At 38.0% G+C, this 8,585-nt stretch overlaps 1 pseudogene; it reads right to left on the reverse strand.

The window, feature by feature from the left end:
* Nucleotides 1-4,510: 4,510 nt before the first annotated feature.
* LOC149206441 (alcohol dehydrogenase-like) lies at nucleotides 4,511-8,031 on the reverse strand (annotated as a pseudogene).
* Nucleotides 8,032-8,585: the final 554 nt, after the last annotated feature.

An 8,585-nucleotide genomic window follows, 5' to 3' on the forward strand; every position in this document is an offset into this window, starting at 1 on the left:
TCAGAGAAAAGGTGATCAAAGCGAAGAACTGTATACAAGAAGGGAGAATTTCGAAGTTTGAGGTTCCTAATTATAGAAATTGAGTTCTTATCACATCTTAACTTCACCAATGGTGTTCAACGGTTTAAGACTTGAGTATGCCCTTGATGGCAGCTCGAATTATATAGCCTGGAAGGATCGCATGGAAGTAGTATTAGAGGATAATGATCTAAAGGACTTCATTGATCAAGAAGTCCCCAAGCCGACTGATGCTACAAAATTGGCGGAATGGAAGAAATGTGTGGCTAGAGCAAGGAGAATCCTTCTGGAGGGAGTTCGAGACCACATAGTCTCGAGTCTCCCTAGGAAGGAGACATCATTTTTGATGTGGAAAACATTGAAATATCTATATCAGAATAGCAGCGATCAGAGGAAGATGACGCTGAAAGACAAGCTTTGGAAAATCAAGTGTGAAAGGGCGACACGATCTCTACATATTTGAACAAGCTCACCACCTGCAGGGATGAGATTGGAAGTGTAGGGATCATGACAACCTGATGATGACATGGTGAGTCTTGCACTCCTCGGTCTTCCTAAGAGCTAGCATAGCTACCAAGACTCGGTTAATGGAAGAGAAAAACTACCAAATTGGGAACGACTTTGGTCGGATATGATGCGGGAGGAGATAAGAAGAAGCACCAGAGATGGATCCTCATCAAAGCAAGATGATGAGGAAAATCTAGCGTTAGTGAGTAAGGTGAGGAAAGGGAAAGGGAAGGCGTCCAATCCAAATCCAGTTCTTCCCATGGTGGGAAGAAGTTTGACAAATTGAAAGTGCAATGCTTTCATTGTCATGAAGTGGGCAATTATGCTACGAATTGTCCACAGAAGAAATCCAAGAAGGGATCCTCGAAGGGATCTGATAGTGAGGCAGTGGCCTCACAGTTTGAGTTGGATTTCTCTCTTATCACATGTATGGTTTCATTCATGGTGGGATGTGTTTGGTACCGGGACAATGGAGCTTCATTCCACATGTCAGGTGACAAGAATCTTTTCAATACCTTGGAGAAGAAGGATCTCTAGATGTGGATCGAGATGGGCGATGATGGAAAGTACCGCGTTTCAGGTGAAGGTATGGTTAAGTTTCAGAGGGAGCATGGATCTCCCCTCACCTTGACTGATGTAAAGTATGTACCAGGTCTAAAGAAGAATCTTGTGTCTATCGCTATGCTAGAAGATAAAGGCTATGATGTAGTCTTTAGTAAAGGAAAGGTAATCCTGAGGCATATCGGTACTAGACAAACCAAGCAAATTGGGATTCGAGTAAAGAATCTATACAAGCTGGAGGTAGACGACTGTGGTGCATTAAGTTCCAAAGCTGAGATGGTGCAGAGCCAAGATATTGGCGAGCTATGGCATATTAGACTGGTCCACTTGCACCATGGAGCCCTGAATCATGCAACAGATTTCTACCAAACTTCCCAAGGGAAAACTAGAGTAGACGAATACATGCAAAGGTTGTACCTTGGGTAAGTATGCGAAATCTTCCTTTTCGGATCAAGACAGTAGAGCTGGAGCAATCCTGGAGCGAGTTCACTCAGATGTTTGTGGACCTTTCTCTATAGCCTCCACCTCTAAAAAAAGGTACTATGTTATTTTTATTGATGATATTTTTCGTAGATGCTGGATCTACTTTATGCAAAAGAAAGATCAAACCTTCTTGAGGTTTTGTGAGCTTAAAGCCTTGGCAGGGAAAGAATCTGGAAAGAAAATAAAAGCCTTGCATAGTGACAATGGTCGAGAGTATGTCTCCCAACAGTTTAAGGAATTTTGTGCAGCAAAAGGAATTAAACGGGAATTGACGACACCCCATAACCCACAGCAGAATCATGGGGGCTTCACTCACTGAACCTTTTACATAGCACGTGCATTCTTGGCATACTAAACAATACCCTTAGTTTGACTACATATTGGAAAATACCTCTAAAAATCACATTATTTAACCCCCTACCAATATAAATCCAATACACCTTCCCAATCTAAAAAAACCTTATTTTCACTAAATATTGTATGTATCCATTTTTTTGTTCACATTTTTTATACCCTTTTATTTTTATATCCTTTGTATAGTGACATGATGCCTCTCTTATGACCCCACATGCATTCTACAATGCACCTTTCTTCTTTTGATATACATTGTAAATGCATATTAGTTTCACCTTTCTTCTTTTGATATACATTGTAAATGCATATTAGTTCTCCCACAATGCAATTACTTAACCCACACTCAAGCACATCTAACTATGATTTGTGGCATTTAATGGTCTAAGACACACAAAGATCAACCGTGTTTTAGGAAGATTGATTATGTGCATGTATATAAAATAACATATAAATTGATCTATATGATGATGAAAAACCAATTGATGAATCTTCATGAATAGGTTTGTACCAAATAAGGTGTTCAAGCACAAGTCTAGACCCTCTAGATGCAAGAAAACAATCTACAACCAAGGTTGGGGCCCCAAATCTCAAATCAAGGGTGCCATCCCAACCTAGACATGCTTAGAAAAAGAGGATGGACAAGTCCCAACACATGCGCTCTTAAGGGAATAACACGAAAGCATGAAATCACCTTTTGATTCACTGTCATCTCACCAATGAGATATGGGCTATCACTCATAGACTATGTAAAATGCAACAATGGATTGGAGATAACACATAGGCATTAAATGAATGGACTACAACTAGAACATAAGACAATATTTTGGTTGTAGAGGTGATCCGCTCCATTTGGCTAGCTCAAAACAATGATGTATTCCAAATTAAACCTCCAAACGCTTACAAGATTTTCTACATGTTGAAGGCAAGCATTACCTTATCATGCACCTCACTAAAGACAAGGCTTCCTTGCACTCTCATACCTTTGAAATACAATTCTAAAATTTCTAGAGGATATTTTGATTATCCAATTTTAAGGTCACAACCAAGCCAGACACGACATTGGTGTATGAGACCCCCTTACTTGTGCGACAAGGGACCCACCTCCACACAATGATTTGACCGCTAAGTCAATGAAGGCATACATACTCTACCCCCTCTGGTTTTGAACCTGTGACCTCTTAGGAGGAAACACATGCTCTTAACCATTAGGCCCACTCAAGCTAGATATAATGGATTTCTCCTTAAGGTCTATTTTAAATAATGAGCGATTACATTGGAACTAACATCATATAGGAAATAGAAACGACCCTAGAAACAATATTAAGAACTAATATCACTTCCTTGAAATAGGAATGACCCTAGAATTTCTATAATCAGAGAATCATTTGAAAATTTAAGCTAAACAATATTAAAGTAGTGTCTTGAACACCAAGAACCAAGATCCTTATCACCCTATAACAAAGAAACCTATGCAAGATCAAATTTACAAAAAAGACCCACCAGAGAACATCCATGTAGACAATTCTGCTAGAGAAAACATCTATAATTCCAAAATCAGTTGAAAAGCATGATATGGGACTTTCAAATTCGAAAACCAGTTGAGAAGCATGGGATCAGACTTCCAAGATTTTATATAATGATTACATGAATAGAGGTGCTCACAAGACGAGCTTAAATGTCCAAGGAGGAAATGATAGGAGAAAAGCTTTGCCAAAAATTGAAAATGATCCTTTCACTATTCTTTCCCAAGGGATTAAGCCAATTGTTTATATAAACACTTCAGTTAATATTATTATATAGCACTTCAATTAATATTGTCTTCTCAGTGTCAAGATTAGAATAAAGAACAACCATTTTTTCTATATACAACCATGATTACAAATATCCCAAAGCTTCTATGGAAAACTTGCAGACCAAAGGTTATAAAATGCCAACGAGGTTTGAGGACTTCTAAAAGCACAAGTGTAGGAATTTGCTTATTACCTTGGAAGCTCAAGTTGGGCAGGACCAGTAGGACTCACATCACCTTCCATGACATATATTATAGAATCTTCAAAGCTAAACCAGTTGTCCCTAATTTTGCTACATGAAATTGTTAAACTACTAACATGTCCAAAGATAATTTTGCAGCAGCTATCGATTCTAAAAACACAAATTATTTATCAAAATAATGATCATTTTACCAATATGTCACAATAAGTTGCAATAAATAGCTATGGCAGAATCAGTTGAAGAGAAGGCACACAATTTTCTTTCGAACCTCTGAACTTACTCTGAGACAACAGAAATATGCAACATTTGATCAAACTTTGTTGTATCTAATACAAACAGAAGTTTGAAACAAAATTCCACGCTAAAAAGGTTTTGATCAACTCTAGTCTAACTTAGTTTCCTATAAAACACAAGATTTAGTCCAACTTAGTTGCCTCTAATTCAAGCAGAAGTTGAAAACATAATTCTGAGCTAATAGATTCTGACAACTCTAATTTAATTTTGTTGTAGCTGTAAAATAGACCCCTATAGCCTTCCCACTCATTGTTTTAGTCTTTGGAAACCTACACAAGGCACCCTACAGCCCACGGTTTTGCTACAGCAAGAGCTCCAAACTTTGTTCAAGGGTTAACACCCTTTTCTCCACCTGCGCTAGTCTCTGTGCACCTGCAACTTGAAGAGAAGGCCCTACAATAGGCCTCTCGGCCTTCAAACAATCCTCCATGCAATGTTGCACCTGTGGCCCTGAAACCTTACCTTAGACCTGTTATCACATATAGATTTTTGTTAAAAATTATTTATATGGGAAAAAAAAATGGTGTTTAAGGTTGTAGTTGCTCTCAAGATTTTATATAGGATTATTATTATGATGGTTTGCAAATCTCCAATTATCTCCCAAGTCTACTAGTTCTTGGCCACACTCCAAATCACAACATAGATCATCAAAGAAACCACCGCTTCTTTCTACCTCTCATGGTTTAGTTTATCCTGTTAACTGCAACCCAATCAAACTCTTGCGTTGGGTGGGCTTTGTTGTTTCCACAATTTTGGGCTTCTGAACTAGATTCGAGGTGTTGCGAAGAAATTATATGGTGAAAGGAAGATTTCATCCGTATTTAGAGGAAATAGGAGGCTAAATCTAGGCATTACACATTATTGAGAAATATTCCACTTCTTCAAATTGGGCTAACTCTGTTTTAGGGAAATATTCATGCACTTCAGATCCTATATTGGTGCCATCACATGATCATTGTACTCTAGGTTTACAAGGAATGATTAAACATGACATCGGATGGTGGGTTGGTTTGGTAGAGTGTGCAAATGATCCATATGGCAGAACCGTCCATATTGATTCTCAACATGAGAGATTTGTTGCCAAGGGTTGCAGTGCAAGGCATCTAGCTACAGGAGCTCCAGGCATTCCTTTGTTTGAAATTTTCGTAACAAAAGATAGTGATCAGAAATACAAGGAGTAGGTGGTCTACTTCACGTCTACTTGCGGCGGAATGGACAATATACAAATGCTTCCTTTTAAGTATCACCTAAAGCTACTGAAGACTCAGATACTGACACAGAAAAATTATGATACAAATGTGGGAGATGAGGGATTGAGACGGGTTCTTAAATATCTTAAAGCCAGGATTCCTAGCCTAAAATTCAAGGTGTTGAAAGTTGTGACTTTAGAACAAGAAAACACAGATATAATCTCAGGGGTTTTTGAGCAATTAATCCAGGATGTCAATAAAGAGAAGGATGATGAAACTTTGAATGAGATGACTTGGTAAAGAGAAGGGTTTTCAAATTAGTGAGAGTGGTTTGGGAAACCATTTATTTTTCAATTATATAGAATTGAGACAGATTCTAAGAGATTTTAGTTCGAATGGTTTGGTTAACAATTTGTTTTCTAATTATATAAAATTAAAGTTTCAATTTTTTGTAACTTTCCATTACTGATATTTATTTTAACTGTATGTTAATGATATTTATGGAATAATTGTTCCTAATGTAATAGTTGCAGCTGATAACGATTCTCCATCAATCTACATCACTATTAAAAAAGGGAAAAAGACTAGCTGTTTTACCTCCCGAGTAGCCAAGAAAGATTGATACAAAACACCTGTATTTCCAATGCATTCGAAGCTATAATCCACACCTCCTTGTGTCTTCTCTGCTATTACCTAACATAAATATAACTTTCTCCTTATTGTGAACCAAAGATAAATCTGTGAACATTTTATTAAGCAAAAAAGCATTTAACTTACCTCTTGAATGGGATTTTCATGGTCTTTTGGATTAATGCATTCAGTCACGCCCAAGGCTTTCGCTGCATTGGAAATGAAGTTAATTGGTGAGTTTCTACTTAATTCCCTGGTCTCAGTTATGATGATATTCAGTTTAGTTGGTTCTACATAATTAGGACTCAGAAAATGTATGGTTGTTTGATCTTCATAGGAGAATCCATTTTACCTTTGATGAACTTGCTTGAATTTGTGTCAATACCAATTATCTTGGAGGCACCTCTCATTCTTGCACCCACTGCGACCTACAAAGTGCCCATGAAAACATCATGAGTACACTTTAGAGAATATCATGAAATCTGAAATCGTTTGTAGAGAATATCACATAAAACTGAACTAGTGTTAGGAAGATATTACTAACAGCAAGGTCAATGGTATCGAGGCCAAAAATGGCTATAGTTGATCCACTTTGGATGTCAGCTGTGTTGAAAATAGCTCCAACACCTGAACAATCAAAAGAGATATTGCTCATTCTAATTGTAAGTTGAATATTGTAGCTCCAATATTGAGGCTTAGATGCATAAAAAAAGTCACAGTAAATATACCAGTGGCTATTCCACAACCAAACAAGCATGCTTTGTCCAGTGGAGCCTCTGGATTGATTTTGGCAATGCAAGCATAGTCAACAACTGTGTATTCGCTAAATGTAGAAGTGGACATGAAATGGTAAATGGGCAATCCCTTGATTGAGAAACACGTCTTTCCATCGTTTCTCATCACTTTTCTTGTGAGATCGATTTTGAATTTATCACACAGATTAGTCTTCTTAGATTTACAGAACACACAATCTCCACACTCTCCTGTGAACAAGGGAATTACATGGTCTCCAACCTTAATATCTGTCACGCCTTCTCCCACGCTCTCTACTATCCTGCAATCATAAATTGTATGCTCTTATTTCGTAATTTGTTCGAAAAACATATAATCAGACTCATATTAATTGTAACTAACAAAGGTTTACCCAACACCCTCGTGTCCAAGTATGCGAGGAAAAGTTTGCATGTTTTCATCCTGCAGACATACATAAGCCGTTTGAAGTAAAACAATTATGGCCAACAATGAGTACCAATAACAAGCATAACAAGCTCCACAACCTTCATGGAAAATATATAGCATAGCTTGAAACCACGTTATTGATTACCCCGCCATTCCATGTGTGGGTATTTTTGATACGGACTTCCATAGCTTATGGTGGATCTACTTGAATTTCTTCAATAACCAATGGCTACTTAGCTTCCCATGCTATTGCAGCTACTTATCAGGTCACAATGCATCTCTTAATGTTGCTAATTCTGAACTGAAACCTCTAGGAATATAATCTAACTACATAATTTATGCATATGCAAAACTATACCTAGGCAAGCGATAACTTTGCCATGAGTACTTTTCTGAGGCAAGAGACAATCTTCGCCATTACAACTTGTATCTAGTTTTTGAATCTGCTGGCTTAGATGGCTAACAATTTGTTCAGGAATAAGAGCATTGGAAGTAGACTCCCACAATGCAAATTCATTTCTATGTCTGGGTGATGCCACGGTGATGCCCAATTTTTACCAAAAGAAAAGCCCACGAAAAGCCTCTGAAACCATCACAGAATAGTCTCTATTAGATACTCTAACGAGGAGAAAGAGGTCTGGTGTGACTCTTATTCCTTTTTGAGTGAGAAGTTCCATGATATGATGGCCTATTTAGATATGTAAGTACATGCGTAGCCAACCTGTAGCAAGACGACAGTGAGACCAAATAAATACTTACAAGCCCTCAAGCCTGTGTACAAATTTTTCATTTCATCCATGAAGTTCTTCGTGCTAACACCCATTACATTATTGTTGTAATGGGATGCTCTCCCTTAGCTTAAGAATACATACATAATTATGCTTGCAAGCCAAGTGTTATCGGGCTATCGAGCTTGCAGCTAAGTGGGCATTGAATGCCCTATGGCAGGCTCGTTAGCTCTTGCCGTTGATTAGTAGTTGAAGTCTTCGATGGAAGAAATGACAACACACGTGCGCGGTGACTAGATAAATAAAAAATAAGTGCGTCGTGTTATCAGGCTATATTGAATGCCCTATGGCAGGCTCGTTAGCTCTTGCCGTTGATTAGTAAGCGGGCATTGAATGCCCTATGGCAGGATCGTTAGCTCTTGCCGTTGATTAGTAGTTGAAGTTTTCGATGGAAGAAATGACAACACATGTGCGCAGTGACTAGATAAATAAAAAATAAGCGCAGCGTGTTATTGGGCTATATTGAATGCCCTATGGCAGGCTCATTAGCTCTTGCCGTTGATTAGTAGTTGAAGTCTTCGATGGAAGAAATGACGTACATAGTACTCTTTTGTTCCAAATTTTCATGACTTCAAGGTGTTAGCAGATT

This window comes from Pinus tabuliformis, chromosome 1_2 (genome assembly GCF_031772625.1).
Source record: "Pinus tabuliformis cultivar Carrire ecotype Pingquan chromosome 1_2, CPIR1, whole genome shotgun sequence".
Classification (NCBI taxonomy): Eukaryota; Viridiplantae; Streptophyta; class Pinopsida; order Pinales; family Pinaceae; genus Pinus; species Pinus tabuliformis.